At 60.2% G+C, this 14,378-nt stretch overlaps 15 non-coding genes across 15 annotated transcripts; all 15 read right to left on the bottom strand.

Moving 5' to 3' along the window:
* Window positions 1-881: 881 nt before the first annotated feature.
* Window positions 882-1,045, bottom strand: LOC146865028 (U1 spliceosomal RNA). Its single transcript, XR_014977065.1, has one exon. It is a non-coding gene; the product is annotated as a U1 spliceosomal RNA (small nuclear RNA).
* Window positions 1,046-1,660: 615 nt separating this feature from the next.
* Window positions 1,661-1,824, bottom strand: LOC146865027 (U1 spliceosomal RNA). Its single transcript, XR_014977064.1, has one exon. It is a non-coding gene; the product is annotated as a U1 spliceosomal RNA (small nuclear RNA).
* A 615-nt stretch (window positions 1,825-2,439) lies between these two features.
* Window positions 2,440-2,603, bottom strand: LOC146865026 (U1 spliceosomal RNA). The gene has a single exon (XR_014977063.1). It is a non-coding gene; the product is annotated as a U1 spliceosomal RNA (small nuclear RNA).
* An 897-nt stretch (window positions 2,604-3,500) lies between these two features.
* Window positions 3,501-3,664, bottom strand: LOC146865025 (U1 spliceosomal RNA). The gene has a single exon (XR_014977062.1). It is a non-coding gene; the product is annotated as a U1 spliceosomal RNA (small nuclear RNA).
* An 897-nt stretch (window positions 3,665-4,561) lies between these two features.
* LOC146865024 (U1 spliceosomal RNA) lies at window positions 4,562-4,725 on the bottom strand. The gene has a single exon (XR_014977419.1). It is a non-coding gene; the product is annotated as a U1 spliceosomal RNA (small nuclear RNA).
* Window positions 4,726-5,340: 615 nt separating this feature from the next.
* LOC146865023 (U1 spliceosomal RNA) lies at window positions 5,341-5,504 on the bottom strand. Its single transcript, XR_014977061.1, has one exon. It is a non-coding gene; the product is annotated as a U1 spliceosomal RNA (small nuclear RNA).
* Window positions 5,505-6,119: 615 nt separating this feature from the next.
* LOC146865022 (U1 spliceosomal RNA) lies at window positions 6,120-6,283 on the bottom strand. Its single transcript, XR_014977060.1, has one exon. It is a non-coding gene; the product is annotated as a U1 spliceosomal RNA (small nuclear RNA).
* An 897-nt stretch (window positions 6,284-7,180) lies between these two features.
* On the bottom strand, window positions 7,181-7,344 carry LOC146865021 (U1 spliceosomal RNA). Its single transcript, XR_014977059.1, has one exon. It is a non-coding gene; the product is annotated as a U1 spliceosomal RNA (small nuclear RNA).
* Window positions 7,345-7,959: 615 nt separating this feature from the next.
* On the bottom strand, window positions 7,960-8,123 carry LOC146865020 (U1 spliceosomal RNA). Its single transcript, XR_014977058.1, has one exon. It is a non-coding gene; the product is annotated as a U1 spliceosomal RNA (small nuclear RNA).
* Window positions 8,124-9,020: 897 nt separating this feature from the next.
* On the bottom strand, window positions 9,021-9,184 carry LOC146865019 (U1 spliceosomal RNA). The gene has a single exon (XR_014977057.1). It is a non-coding gene; the product is annotated as a U1 spliceosomal RNA (small nuclear RNA).
* An 897-nt stretch (window positions 9,185-10,081) lies between these two features.
* Window positions 10,082-10,245, bottom strand: LOC146865018 (U1 spliceosomal RNA). The gene has a single exon (XR_014977055.1). It is a non-coding gene; the product is annotated as a U1 spliceosomal RNA (small nuclear RNA).
* Window positions 10,246-10,860: 615 nt separating this feature from the next.
* LOC146865017 (U1 spliceosomal RNA) lies at window positions 10,861-11,024 on the bottom strand. Its single transcript, XR_014977054.1, has one exon. It is a non-coding gene; the product is annotated as a U1 spliceosomal RNA (small nuclear RNA).
* An 897-nt stretch (window positions 11,025-11,921) lies between these two features.
* Window positions 11,922-12,085, bottom strand: LOC146865016 (U1 spliceosomal RNA). The gene has a single exon (XR_014977053.1). It is a non-coding gene; the product is annotated as a U1 spliceosomal RNA (small nuclear RNA).
* An 897-nt stretch (window positions 12,086-12,982) lies between these two features.
* LOC146865015 (U1 spliceosomal RNA) lies at window positions 12,983-13,146 on the bottom strand. The gene has a single exon (XR_014977052.1). It is a non-coding gene; the product is annotated as a U1 spliceosomal RNA (small nuclear RNA).
* Window positions 13,147-14,043: 897 nt separating this feature from the next.
* LOC146865014 (U1 spliceosomal RNA) lies at window positions 14,044-14,207 on the bottom strand. The gene has a single exon (XR_014977418.1). It is a non-coding gene; the product is annotated as a U1 spliceosomal RNA (small nuclear RNA).
* Between the last annotated feature and the right edge of the window lie 171 nt (window positions 14,208-14,378).

The raw sequence follows: 14,378 nt of genomic DNA, 5'->3' as shown, positions 1-14,378 counted from the left end.
GGGCGAGGGCGGGCCGCTGGGCATCTCCCCGCAGGGCGAGGGTGGCATTCACACAGGCTAGGCCTGAGGCCGGGCGAGGCAGAGCATGGGCATTTTGGGGCGCAAGGTGACCAGCCAAGGCCCCTGTGCCCACTTTGGAAAGCGCGCAGCTACCCACAGCAGCTTCCCACAGGCCTCGGCCGGCCAGCAAAATTTGCATGTCCACGCCCACCGGCAGCGCCAATCAGGGCCCTGCTTTCGCTATGCTGCACCTTGCTCACACGGGGGCAAAGCCAGGGCTACAGCACTCACAGAAGGGCGATTGCCATGCCCACTTTGGGCCCAGAAGCAGAGATTTGGGGCTTTGGAAGCCTAAGAGCTGCCACTGAGGCCCCCTCTAGAGGTATGCAGTGACATGTTGCCTGGCTAGGCCCCAGTCGACTGCTTGTGGCTGAAAGCCAGGGACAAACAGGCCTGCAAGTGAGCAGGGGTTCTCGCCCCGAGCCCCTCACGAACGCTCCCAAACGCTGCAGACAGAACCCTCGCCGGGCAGAGCCCTCGCCGGGCCACGGCCTGGGGTCCTCAGCCAGAGTCTGGGCCTGGGAAGGCTAGGGCGAGGCAAGAGGCTGGCAGCCAGGCCACAGCCCCAGGGGGGGCGATGGAAAGGAGCAGACATGTCACCTGGCCAGGGCCTACTGCCCTGTCTCTGGATAGGTCCCCAGAGTGGGAGGCTGCAACTATCCCATCATTCCCCAGGCTCGGTACTTAGCATGTGATTCCCTCTTGCCCACGCCCCCCTCCAATCCAGCCGCAGCAGCCCAGAAAGACCACAGAAGACGAGAAAGGGTGCTCCAGACTCCTTTTTATTTTTTTTCCATTTTGTCTTTCTTGAAACCAGAGATCAGGGGAAAGCGCGAACGCAGTCCCCCACTACCAGAAATTATGCAGTCGAGTATCCCGCATTTGGGGACATCGCAGGGGTCAGCACATCCGAAGTGCAATGGATGAGCCTCACCCTGGGAGAACCACCTTCGTGATCATGGTGTCTCCCCTGCCAGGTAAGTATGAGTTGGAAGGGGACAGGGCGAGGGCGGGCCGCTGGGCATCTCCCCGCAGGGCGAGGGTGGCATTCACACAGGCTAGGCCTGAGGCCGGGCGAGGCAGAGCATGGGCATTTTGGGGCGCAAGGTGACCAGCCAAGGCCCCTGTGCCCACTTTGGAAAGCGCGCAGCTACCCACAGCAGCTTCCCACAGGCCTCGGCCGGCCAGCAAAATTTGCATGTCCACGCCCACCGGCAGCGCCAATCAGGGCCCTGCTTTCGCTATGCTGCACCTTGCTCACACGGGGGCAAAGCCAGGGCTACAGCAAGCACACCAGAGGGCTTGGCAGGCCGAAATCGGGCCCAACAGCAGATTTTTCAGGCCCTCCAAATTGTGCACAAGCAAAGGCTTTCGCAAGCACAACAGAGTGCTTGCCAGGTCGAAATCGGGCCCAGAAGCACGTTTCTAAGCCCTAAGCCAGCATCCCCCAGGCTTGTAAATTTGCATAACTAATTGGCCCTCGCCCACTCCCCATTCCAGCCAGCTTACAGCACCCTGGACGGACCACAAGAAACGTCAAAGGGTGCTCCAGACTCCTTTTTATTTTTTTTTCCTTTTTGTCTTTCTTGAAACCAGAGATCAGGGGAAAGCGCGAACGCAGTCCCCCACTACCAGAAATTATGCAGTCGAGTATCCCGCATTTGGGGACATCGCAGGGGTCAGCACATCCGAAGTGCAATGGATGAGCCTCACCCTGGGAGAACCACCTTCGTGATCATGGTGTCTCCCCTGCCAGGTAAGTATGAGTTGGAAGGGGACAGGGCGAGGGCGGGCCGCTAGGCATCTCCCCGCAGGGCGAGGGTGGCATTCACACAGGCTAGGCCTGAGGCCGGGCGAGGCAGAGCATGGGCATTTTGGGGCGCAAGGTGACCAGCCAAGGCCCCTGTGCCCACTTTGGAAAGCGCGCAGCTACCCACAGCAGCTTCCCACAGGCCTCGGCCGGCCAGCAAAATTTGCATGTCCACGCCCACCGGCAGCGCCAATCAGGGCCCTGCTTTCGCTATGCTGCACCTTGCTCACACGGGGGCAAAGCCAGGGCTACAGCAAGCACACCAGAGGGCTTGGCAGGCCGAAATCGGGCCCAACAGCAGATTTTTCAGGCCCTCCAAATTGTGCACAAGCAAAGGCTTTCGCAAGCACAACAGAGTGCTTGCCAGGTCGAAATCGGGCCCAGAAGCACGTTTCTAAGCCCTAAGCCAGCATCCCCCAGGCTTGTAAATTTGCACAACTAATTGGCCCTCGCCCACTCCCCATTCCAGCCAGCTTACAGCACCCTGGACGGACCACAAGAAACGTCAAAGGGTGCTCCAGACTCCTTTTTATTTTTTTTTCCTTTTTGTCTTTCTTGAAACCAGAGATCAGGGGAAAGCGCGAACGCAGTCCCCCACTACCAGAAATTATGCAGTCGAGTATCCCGCATTTGGGGACATCGCAGGGGTCAGCACATCCGAAGTGCAATGGATGAGCCTCACCCTGGGAGAACCACCTTCGTGATCATGGTGTCTCCCCTGCCAGGTAAGTATGAGTTGGAAGGGGACAGGGCGAGGGCGGGCCGCTGGGCATCTCCCCGCAGGGCGAGGGTGGCATTCACACAGGCTAGGCCTGAGGCCGGGCGAGGCAGAGCATGGGCATTTTGGGGCGCAAGGTGACCAGCCAAGGCCCCTGTGCCCACTTTGGAAAGCGCGCAGCTACCCACAGCAGCTTCCCACAGGCCTCGGCCGGCCAGCAAAATTTGCATGTCCACGCCCACCGGCAGCGCCAATCAGGGCCCTGCTTTCGCTATGCTGCACCTTGCTCACACGGGGTTAAAGCCAGGGCTACAGCACTCACAGAAGGGCGATTGCCATGCCCACTTTGGGCCCAGAAGCAGAGATTTGGGGCTTTGGAAGCCTAAGAGCTGCCACTGAGGCCCCCTCTAGAGGTATGCAGTGACATGTTGCCTGGCTAGGCCCCAGTCGACTGCTTGTGGCTGAAAGCCAGGGACAAACAGGCCTGCAAGTGAGCAGGGGTTCTCGCCCCGAGCCCCTCACGAACGCTCCCAAACGCTGCAGACAGAACCCTCGCCGGGCAGAGCCCTCGCCGGGCCACGGCCTGGGGTCCTCAGCCAGAGTCTGGGCCTGGGAAGGCTAGGGCGAGGCAAGAGGCTGGCAGCCAGGCCACAGCCCCAGGGGGGGCGATGGAAAGGAGCAGACATGTCACCTGGCCAGGGCCTACTGCCCTGTCTCTGGATAGGTCCCCAGAGTGGGAGGCTGCAACTATCCCATCATTCCCCAGGCTCGGTACTTAGCATGTGATTCCCTCTTGCCCACGCCCCCCTCCAATCCAGCCGCAGCAGCCCAGAAAGACCACAGAAGACGAGAAAGGGTGCTCCAGACTCCTTTTTATTTTTTTTCCATTTTGTCTTTCTTGAAACCAGAGATCAGGGGAAAGCGCGAACGCAGTCCCCCACTACCAGAAATTATGCAGTCGAGTATCCCGCATTTGGGGACATCGCAGGGGTCAGCACATCCGAAGTGCAATGGATGAGCCTCACCCTGGGAGAACCACCTTCGTGATCATGGTGTCTCCCCTGCCAGGTAAGTATGAGTTGGAAGGGGACAGGGCGAGGGCGGGCCGCTGGGCATCTCCCCGCAGGGCGAGGGTGGCATTCACACAGGCTAGGCCTGAGGCCGGGCGAGGCAGAGCATGGGCATTTTGGGGCGCAAGGTGACCAGCCAAGGCCCCTGTGCCCACTTTGGAAAGCGCGCAGCTACCCACAGCAGCTTCCCACAGGCCTCGGCCGGCCAGCAAAATTTGCATGTCCACGCCCACCGGCAGCGCCAATCAGGGCCCTGCTTTCGCTATGCTGCACCTTGCTCACACGGGGGCAAAGCCAGGGCTACAGCACTCACAGAAGGGCGATTGCCATGCCCACTTTGGGCCCAGAAGCAGAGATTTGGGGCTTTGGAAGCCTAAGAGCTGCCACTGAGGCCCCCTCTAGAGGTATGCAGTGACATGTTGCCTGGCTAGGCCCCAGTCGACTGCTTGTGGCTGAAAGCCAGGGACAAACAGGCCTGCAAGTGAGCAGGGGTTCTCGCCCCGAGCCCCTCACGAACGCTCCCAAACGCTGCAGACAGAACCCTCGCCGGGCAGAGCCCTCGCCGGGCCACGGCCTGGGGTCCTCAGCCAGAGTCTGGGCCTGGGAAGGCTAGGGCGAGGCAAGAGGCTGGCAGCCAGGCCACAGCCCCAGGGGGGGCGATGGAAAGGAGCAGACATGTCACCTGGCCAGGGCCTACTGCCCTGTCTCTGGATAGGTCCCCAGAGTGGGAGGCTGCAACTATCCCATCATTCCCCAGGCTCGGTACTTAGCATGTGATTCCCTCTTGCCCACGCCCCCCTCCAATCCAGCCGCAGCAGCCCAGAAAGACCACAGAAGACGAGAAAGGGTGCTCCAGACTCCTTTTTATTTTTTTTCCATTTTGTCTTTCTTGAAACCAGAGATCAGGGGAAAGCGCGAACGCAGTCCCCCACTACCAGAAATTATGCAGTCGAGTATCCCGCATTTGGGGACATCGCAGGGGTCAGCACATCCGAAGTGCAATGGATGAGCCTCACCCTGGGAGAACCACCTTCGTGATCATGGTGTCTCCCCGGCCAGGTAAGTATGAGTTGGAAGGGGACAGGGCGAGGGCGGGCCGCTGGGCATCTCCCCGCAGGGCGAGGGTGGCATTCACACAGGCTAGGCCTGAGGCCGGGCGAGGCAGAGCATGGGCATTTTGGGGCGCAAGGTGACCAGCCAAGGCCCCTGTGCCCACTTTGGAAAGCGCGCAGCTACCCACAGCAGCTTCCCACAGGCCTCGGCCGGCCAGCAAAATTTGCATGTCCACGCCCACCGGCAGCGCCAATCAGGGCCCTGCTTTCGCTATGCTGCACCTTGCTCACACGGGGGCAAAGCCAGGGCTACAGCAAGCACACCAGAGGGCTTGGCAGGCCGAAATCGGGCCCAACAGCAGATTTTTCAGGCCCTCCAAATTGTGCACAAGCAAAGGCTTTCGCAAGCACAACAGAGTGCTTGCCAGGTCGAAATCGGGCCCAGAAGCACGTTTCTAAGCCCTAAGCCAGCATCCCCCAGGCTTGTAAATTTGCATAACTAATTGGCCCTCGCCCACTCCCCATTCCAGCCAGCTTACAGCACCCTGGACGGACCACAAGAAACGTCAAAGGGTGCTCCAGACTCCTTTTTATTTTTTTTTCCTTTTTGTCTTTCTTGAAACCAGAGATCAGGGGAAAGCGCGAACGCAGTCCCCCACTACCAGAAATTATGCAGTCGAGTATCCCGCATTTGGGGACATCGCAGGGGTCAGCACATCCGAAGTGCAATGGATGAGCCTCACCCTGGGAGAACCACCTTCGTGATCATGGTGTCTCCCCTGCCAGGTAAGTATGAGTTGGAAGGGGACAGGGCGAGGGCGGGCCGCTGGGCATCTCCCCGCAGGACGAGGGTGGCATTCACACAGGCTAGGCCTGAGGCCGGGCGAGGCAGAGCATGGGCATTTTGGGGCGCAAGGTGACCAGCCAAGGCCCCTGTGCCCACTTTGGAAAGCGCGCAGCTACCCACAGCAGCTTCCCACAGGCCTCGGCCGGCCAGCAAAATTTGCATGTCCACGCCCACCGGCAGCGCCAATCAGGGCCCTGCTTTCGCTATGCTGCACCTTGCTCACACGGGGGCAAAGCCAGGGCTACAGCAAGCACACCAGAGGGCTTGGCAGGCCGAAATCGGGCCCAACAGCAGATTTTTCAGGCCCTCCAAATTGTGCACAAGCAAAGGCTTTCGCAAGCACAACAGAGTGCTTGCCAGGTCGAAATCGGGCCCAGAAGCACGTTTCTAAGCCCTAAGCCAGCATCCCCCAGGCTTGTAAATTTGCATAACTAATTGGCCCTCGCCCACTCCCCATTCCAGCCAGCTTACAGCACCCTGGACGGACCACAAGAAACGTCAAAGGGTGCTCCAGACTCCTTTTTATTTTTTTTTCCTTTTTGTCTTTCTTGAAACCAGAGATCAGGGGAAAGCGCGAACGCAGTCCCCCACTACCAGAAATTATGCAGTCGAGTATCCCGCATTTGGGGACATCGCAGGGGTCAGCACATCCGAAGTGCAATGGATGAGCCTCACCCTGGGAGAACCACCTTCGTGATCATGGTGTCTCCCCTGCCAGGTAAGTATGAGTTGGAAGGGGACAGGGCGAGGGCGGGCCGCTGGGCATCTCCCCGCAGGGCGAGGGTGGCATTCACACAGGCTAGGCCTGAGGCCGGGCGAGGCAGAGCATGGGCATTTTGGGGCGCAAGGTGACCAGCCAAGGCCCCTGTGCCCACTTTGGAAAGCGCGCAGCTACCCACAGCAGCTTCCCACAGGCCTCGGCCGGCCAGCAAAATTTGCATGTCCACGCCCACCGGCAGCGCCAATCAGGGCCCTGCTTTCGCTATGCTGCACCTTGCTCACACGGGGGCAAAGCCAGGGCTACAGCACTCACAGAAGGGCGATTGCCATGCCCACTTTGGGCCCAGAAGCAGAGATTTGGGGCTTTGGAAGCCTAAGAGCTGCCACTGAGGCCCCCTCTAGAGGTATGCAGTGACATGTTGCCTGGCTAGGCCCCAGTCGACTGCTTGTGGCTGAAAGCCAGGGACAAACAGGCCTGCAAGTGAGCAGGGGTTCTCGCCCCGAGCCCCTCACGAACGCTCCCAAACGCTGCAGACAGAACCCTCGCCGGGCAGAGCCCTCGCCGGGCCACGGCCTGGGGTCCTCAGCCAGAGTCTGGGCCTGGGAAGGCTAGGGCGAGGCAAGAGGCTGGCAGCCAGGCCACAGCCCCAGGGGGGGCGATGGAAAGGAGCAGACATGTCACCTGGCCAGGGCCTACTGCCCTGTCTCTGGATAGGTCCCCAGAGTGGGAGGCTGCAACTATCCCATCATTCCCCAGGCTCGGTACTTAGCATGTGATTCCCTCTTGCCCACGCCCCCCTCCAATCCAGCCGCAGCAGCCCAGAAAGACCACAGAAGACGAGAAAGGGTGCTCCAGACTCCTTTTTATTTTTTTTCCATTTTGTCTTTCTTGAAACCAGAGATCAGGGGAAAGCGCGAACGCAGTCCCCCACTACCAGAAATTATGCAGTCGAGTATCCCGCATTTGGGGACATCGCAGGGGTCAGCACATCCGAAGTGCAATGGATGAGCCTCACCCTGGGAGAACCACCTTCGTGATCATGGTGTCTCCCCTGCCAGGTAAGTATGAGTTGGAAGGGGACAGGGCGAGGGCGGGCCGCTGGGCATCTCCCCGCAGGGCGAGGGTGGCATTCACACAGGCTAGGCCTGAGGCCGGGCGAGGCAGAGCATGGGCATTTTGGGGCGCAAGGTGACCAGCCAAGGCCCCTGTGCCCACTTTGGAAAGCGCGCAGCTACCCACAGCAGCTTCCCACAGGCCTCGGCCGGCCAGCAAAATTTGCATGTCCACGCCCACCGGCAGCGCCAATCAGGGCCCTGCTTTCGCTATGCTGCACCTTGCTCACACGGGGGCAAAGCCAGGGCTACAGCAAGCACACCAGAGGGCTTGGCAGGCCGAAATCGGGCCCAACAGCAGATTTTTCAGGCCCTCCAAATTGTGCACAAGCAAAGGCTTTCGCAAGCACAACAGAGTGCTTGCCAGGTCGAAATCGGGCCCAGAAGCACGTTTCTAAGCCCTAAGCCAGCATCCCCCAGGCTTGTAAATTTGCATAACTAATTGGCCCTCGCCCACTCCCCATTCCAGCCAGCTTACAGCACCCTGGACGGACCACAAGAAACGTCAAAGGGTGCTCCAGACTCCTTTTTATTTTTTTTTCCTTTTTGTCTTTCTTGAAACCAGAGATCAGGGGAAAGCGCGAACGCAGTCCCCCACTACCAGAAATTATGCAGTCGAGTATCCCGCATTTGGGGACATCGCAGGGGTCAGCACATCCGAAGTGCAATGGATGAGCCTCACCCTGGGAGAACCACCTTCGTGATCATGGTGTCTCCCCTGCCAGGTAAGTATGAGTTGGAAGGGGACAGGGCGAGGGCGGGCCGCTGGGCATCTCCCCGCAGGGCGAGGGTGGCATTCACACAGGCTAGGCCTGAGGCCGGGCGAGGCAGAGCATGGGCATTTTGGGGCGCAAGGTGACCAGCCAAGGCCCCTGTGCCCACTTTGGAAAGCGCGCAGCTACCCACAGCAGCTTCCCACAGGCCTCGGCCGGCCAGCAAAATTTGCATGTCCACGCCCACCGGCAGCGCCAATCAGGGCCCTGCTTTCGCTATGCTGCACCTTGCTCACACGGGGTTAAAGCCAGGGCTACAGCACTCACAGAAGGGCGATTGCCATGCCCACTTTGGGCCCAGAAGCAGAGATTTGGGGCTTTGGAAGCCTAAGAGCTGCCACTGAGGCCCCCTCTAGAGGTATGCAGTGACATGTTGCCTGGCTAGGCCCCAGTCGACTGCTTGTGGCTGAAAGCCAGGGACAAACAGGCCTGCAAGTGAGCAGGGGTTCTCGCCCCGAGCCCCTCACGAACGCTCCCAAACGCTGCAGACAGAACCCTCGCCGGGCAGAGCCCTCGCCGGGCCACGGCCTGGGGTCCTCAGCCAGAGTCTGGGCCTGGGAAGGCTAGGGCGAGGCAAGAGGCTGGCAGCCAGGCCACAGCCCCAGGGGGGGCGATGGAAAGGAGCAGACATGTCACCTGGCCAGGGCCTACTGCCCTGTCTCTGGATAGGTCCCCAGAGTGGGAGGCTGCAACTATCCCATCATTCCCCAGGCTCGGTACTTAGCATGTGATTCCCTCTTGCCCACGCCCCCCTCCAATCCAGCCGCAGCAGCCCAGAAAGACCACAGAAGACGAGAAAGGGTGCTCCAGACTCCTTTTTATTTTTTTTCCATTTTGTCTTTCTTGAAACCAGAGATCAGGGGAAAGCGCGAACGCAGTCCCCCACTACCAGAAATTATGCAGTCGAGTATCCCGCATTTGGGGACATCGCAGGGGTCAGCACATCCGAAGTGCAATGGATGAGCCTCACCCTGGGAGAACCACCTTCGTGATCATGGTGTCTCCCCTGCCAGGTAAGTATGAGTTGGAAGGGGACAGGGCGAGGGCGGGCCGCTGGGCATCTCCCCGCAGGGCGAGGGTGGCATTCACACAGGCTAGGCCTGAGGCCGGGCGAGGCAGAGCATGGGCATTTTGGGGCGCAAGGTGACCAGCCAAGGCCCCTGTGCCCACTTTGGAAAGCGCGCAGCTACCCACAGCAGCTTCCCACAGGCCTCGGCCGGCCAGCAAAATTTGCATGTCCACGCCCACCGGCAGCGCCAATCAGGGCCCTGCTTTCGCTATGCTGCACCTTGCTCACACGGGGGCAAAGCCAGGGCTACAGCACTCACAGAAGGGCGATTGCCATGCCCACTTTGGGCCCAGAAGCAGAGATTTGGGGCTTTGGAAGCCTAAGAGCTGCCACTGAGGCCCCCTCTAGAGGTATGCAGTGACATGTTGCCTGGCTAGGCCCCAGTCGACTGCTTGTGGCTGAAAGCCAGGGACAAACAGGCCTGCAAGTGAGCAGGGGTTCTCGCCCCGAGCCCCTCACGAACGCTCCCAAACGCTGCAGACAGAACCCTCGCCGGGCAGAGCCCTCGCCGGGCCACGGCCTGGGGTCCTCAGCCAGAGTCTGGGCCTGGGAAGGCTAGGGCGAGGCAAGAGGCTGGCAGCCAGGCCACAGCCCCAGGGGGGGCGATGGAAAGGAGCAGACATGTCACCTGGCCAGGGCCTACTGCCCTGTCTCTGGATAGGTCCCCAGAGTGGGAGGCTGCAACTATCCCATCATTCCCCAGGCTCGGTACTTCGCATGTGATTCCCTCTTGCCCACGCCCCCCTCCAATCCAGCCGCAGCAGCCCAGAAAGACCACAGAAGACGAGAAAGGGTGCTCCAGACTCCTTTTTATTTTTTTTCCATTTTGTCTTTCTTGAAACCAGAGATCAGGGGAAAGCGCGAACGCAGTCCCCCACTACCAGAAATTATGCAGTCGAGTATCCCGCATTTGGGGACATCGCAGGGGTCAGCACATCCGAAGTGCAATGGATGAGCCTCACCCTGGGAGAACCACCTTCGTGATCATGGTGTCTCCCCTGCCAGGTAAGTATGAGTTGGAAGGGGACAGGGCGAGGGCGGGCCGCTGGGCATCTCCCCGCAGGGCGAGGGTGGCATTCACACAGGCTAGGCCTGAGGCCGGGCGAGGCAGAGCATGGGCATTTTGGGGCGCAAGGTGACCAGCCAAGGCCCCTGTGCCCACTTTGGAAAGCGCGCAGCTACCCACAGCAGCTTCCCACAGGCCTCGGCCGGCCAGCAAAATTTGCATGTCCACGCCCACCGGCAGCGCCAATCAGGGCCCTGCTTTCGCTATGCTGCACCTTGCTCACACGGGGGCAAAGCCAGGGCTACAGCAAGCACACCAGAGGGCTTGGCAGGCCGAAATCGGGCCCAACAGCAGATTTTTCAGGCCCTCCAAATTGTGCACAAGCAAAGGCTTTCGCAAGCACAACAGAGTGCTTGCCAGGTCGAAATCGGGCCCAGAAGCACGTTTCTAAGCCCTAAGCCAGCATCCCCCAGGCTTGTAAATTTGCATAACTAATTGGCCCTCGCCCACTCCCCATTCCAGCCAGCTTACAGCACCCTGGACGGACCACAAGAAACGTCAAAGGGTGCTCCAGACTCCTTTTTATTTTTTTTTCCTTTTTGTCTTTCTTGAAACCAGAGATCAGGGGAAAGCGCGAACGCAGTCCCCCACTACCAGAAATTATGCAGTCGAGTATCCCGCATTTGGGGACATCGCAGGGGTCAGCACATCCGAAGTGCAATGGATGAGCCTCACCCTGGGAGAACCACCTTCGTGATCATGGTGTCTCCCCTGCCAGGTAAGTATGAGTTGGAAGGGGACAGGGCGAGGGCGGGCCGCTGGGCATCTCCCCGCAGGGCGAGGGTGGCATTCACACAGGCTAGGCCTGAGGCCGGGCGAGGCAGAGCATGGGCATTTTGGGGCGCAAGGTGACCAGCCAAGGCCCCTGTGCCCACTTTGGAAAGCGCGCAGCTACCCACAGCAGCTTCCCACAGGCCTCGGCCGGCCAGCAAAATTTGCATGTCCACGCCCACCGGCAGCGCCAATCAGGGCCCTGCTTTCGCTATGCTGCACCTTGCTCACACGGGGGCAAAGCCAGGGCTACAGCACTCACAGAAGGGCGATTGCCATGCCCACTTTGGGCCCAGAAGCAGAGATTTGGGGCTTTGGAAGCCTAAGAGCTGCCACTGAGGCCCCCTCTAGAGGTATGCAGTGACATGTTGCCTGGCTAGGCCCCAGTCGACTGCTTGTGGCTGAAAGCCAGGGACAAACAGGCCTGCAAGTGAGCAGGGGTTCTCGCCCCGAGCCCCTCACGAACGCTCCCAAACGCTGCAGACAGAACCCTCGCCGGGCAGAGCCCTCGCCGGGCCACGGCCTGGGGTCCTCAGCCAGAGTCTGGGCCTGGGAAGGCTAGGGCGAGGCAAGAGGCTGGCAGCCAGGCCACAGCCCCAGGGGGGGCGATGGAAAGGAGCAGACATGTCACCTGGCCAGGGCCTACTGCCCTGTCTCTGGATAGGTCCCCAGAGTGGGAGGCTGCAACTATCCCATCATTCCCCAGGCTCGGTACTTAGCATGTGATTCCCTCTTGCCCACGCCCCCCTCCAATCCAGCCGCAGCAGCCCAGAAAGACCACAGAAGACGAGAAAGGGTGCTCCAGACTCCTTTTTATTTTTTTTCCATTTTGTCTTTCTTGAAACCAGAGATCAGGGGAAAGCGCGAACGCAGTCCCCCACTACCAGAAATTATGCAGTCGAGTATCCCGCATTTGGGGACATCGCAGGGGTCAGCACATCCGAAGTGCAATGGATGAGCCTCACCCTGGGAGAACCACCTTCGTGATCATGGTGTCTCCCCTGCCAGGTAAGTATGAGTTGGAAGGGGACAGGGCGAGGGCGGGCCGCTGGGCATCTCCCCGCAGGGCGAGGGTGGCATTCACACAGGCTAGGCCTGAGGCCGGGCGAGGCAGAGCATGGGCATTTTGGGGCGCAAGGTGACCAGCCAAGGCCCCTGTGCCCACTTTGGAAAGCGCGCAGCTACCCACAGCAGCTTCCCACAGGCCTCGGCCGGCCAGCAAAATTTGCATGTCCACGCCCACCGGCAGCGCCAATCAGGGCCCTGCTTTCGCTATGCTGCACCTTGCTCACACGGGGGCAAAGCCAGGGCTACAGCACTCACAGAAGGGCGATTGCCATGCCCACTTTGGGCCCAGAAGCAGAGATTTGGGGCTTTGGAAGCCTAAGAGCTGCCACTGAGGCCCCCTCTAGAGGTATGCAGTGACATGTTGCCTGGCTAGGCCCCAGTCGACTGCTTGTGGCTGAAAGCCAGGGACAAACAGGCCTGCAAGTGAGCAGGGGTTCTCGCCCCGAGCCCCTCACGAACGCTCCCAAACGCTGCAGACAGAACCCTCGCCGGGCAGAGCCCTCGCCGGGCCACGGCCTGGGGTCCTCAGCCAGAGTCTGGGCCTGGGAAGGCTAGGGCGAGGCAAGAGGCTGGCAGCCAGGCCACAGCCCCAGGGGGGGCGATGGAAAGGAGCAGACATGTCACCTGGCCAGGGCCTACTGCCCTGTCTCTGGATAGGTCCCCAGAGTGGGAGGCTGCAACTATCCCATCATTCCCCAGGCTCGGTACTTAGCATGTGATTCCCTCTTGCCCACGCCCCCCTCCAATCCAGCCGCAGCAGCCCAGAAAGACCACAGAAGACGAGAAAGGGTGCTCCAGACTCCTTTTTATTTTTTTTCCATTTTGTCTTTCTTGAAACCAGAGATCAGGGGAAAGCGCGAACGCAGTCCCCCACTACCAGAAATTATGCAGTCGAGTATCCCGCATTTGGGGACATCGCAGGGGTCAGCACATCCGAAGTGCAATGGATGAGCCTCACCCTGGGAGAACCACCTTCGTGATCATGGTGTCTCCCCTGCCAGGTAAGTATGAGTTGGAAGGGGACAGGGCGAGGGCGGGCCGCTGGGCATCTCCCCGCAGGGCGAGGGTGGCATTCACACAGGCTAGGCCTGAGGCCGGGCGAGGCAGAGCATGGGCATTTTGGGGCGCAAGGTGACCAGCCAAGGCCCCTGTGCCCACTTTGGAAAGCGCGCAGCTACCCACAGCAGCTTCCCACAGGCCTCGGCCGGCCAGCAAAATTTGCATGTCCACGCCCACCGGCAGCGCCAATCAGGGCCCTGCTTTCGCTATGCTGCACCTTGCTCACACGGGGGCAAAGCCAGGGCTACAGCACTCACAGAAGGGCGATTGCCATGCCCACTTTGGGCCCAGAAGCAGAGATTTGGGGCTTTGGAAGCCTAAGAGCTGCCACTGAGGCCCCCTCTAGAGGTATGCAGTGACATGTTGCCTGGCTAGGCCCCAGTCGACTGCTTGTGGCTGAAAGCCAGGGACAAACAGGCCTGCAAGTGAGCAGGGGTTCTCGCCCCGAGCCCCTCACGAACGCTCCCAAACGCTGCAGACAGAACCCTCGCCGGGCAGAGCCCTCGCCGGGCCACGGCCTGGGGTCCTCAGCCAGAGTCTGGGCCTGGGAAGGCTAGGGCGAGGCAAGAGGCTGGCAGCCAGGCCACAGCCCCAGGGGGGGCGATGGAAAGGAGCAGACATGTCACCTGGCCAGGGCCTACTGCCCTGTCTCTGGATAGGTCCCCAGAGTGGGAGGCTGCAACTATCCCATCATTCCCCAGGCTCGGTACTTAGCATGTGATTCCCTCTTGCCCACGCCCCCCTCCAATCCAGCCGCAGCAGCCCAGAAAGACCACAGAAGACGAGAAAGGGTGCTCCAGACTCCTTTTTATTTTTTTTCCATTTTGTCTTTCTTGAAACCAGAGATCAGGGGAAAGCGCGAACGCAGTCCCCCACTACCAGAAATTATGCAGTCGAGTATCCCGCATTTGGGGACATCGCAGGGGTCAGCACATCCGAAGTGCAATGGATGAGCCTCACCCTGGGAGAACCACCTTCGTGATCATGGTGTCTCCCCGGCCAGGTAAGTATGAGTTGGAAGGGGACAGGGCGAGGGCGGGCCGCTGGGCATCTCCCCGCAGGGCGAGGGTGGCATTCACACAGGCTAGGCCTGAGGCCGGGCGAGGCAGAGCATGGGCATTTTGGGGCGCAAGGTGACCAGCCAAGGCCCCTGTGCCCACTTTGGAAAGCGCGCAGCTACCC

The sequence above is a fragment of the Triturus cristatus genome, chromosome 2_1 (assembly GCF_964204655.1).
Source record: "Triturus cristatus chromosome 2_1, aTriCri1.1, whole genome shotgun sequence".
NCBI classification, from domain to species: domain Eukaryota; kingdom Metazoa; phylum Chordata; class Amphibia; order Caudata; family Salamandridae; genus Triturus; species Triturus cristatus.
Note: the sequence above shows the minus strand (reverse complement) of the source record. Positions and strands in the feature narration are given on the sequence as shown.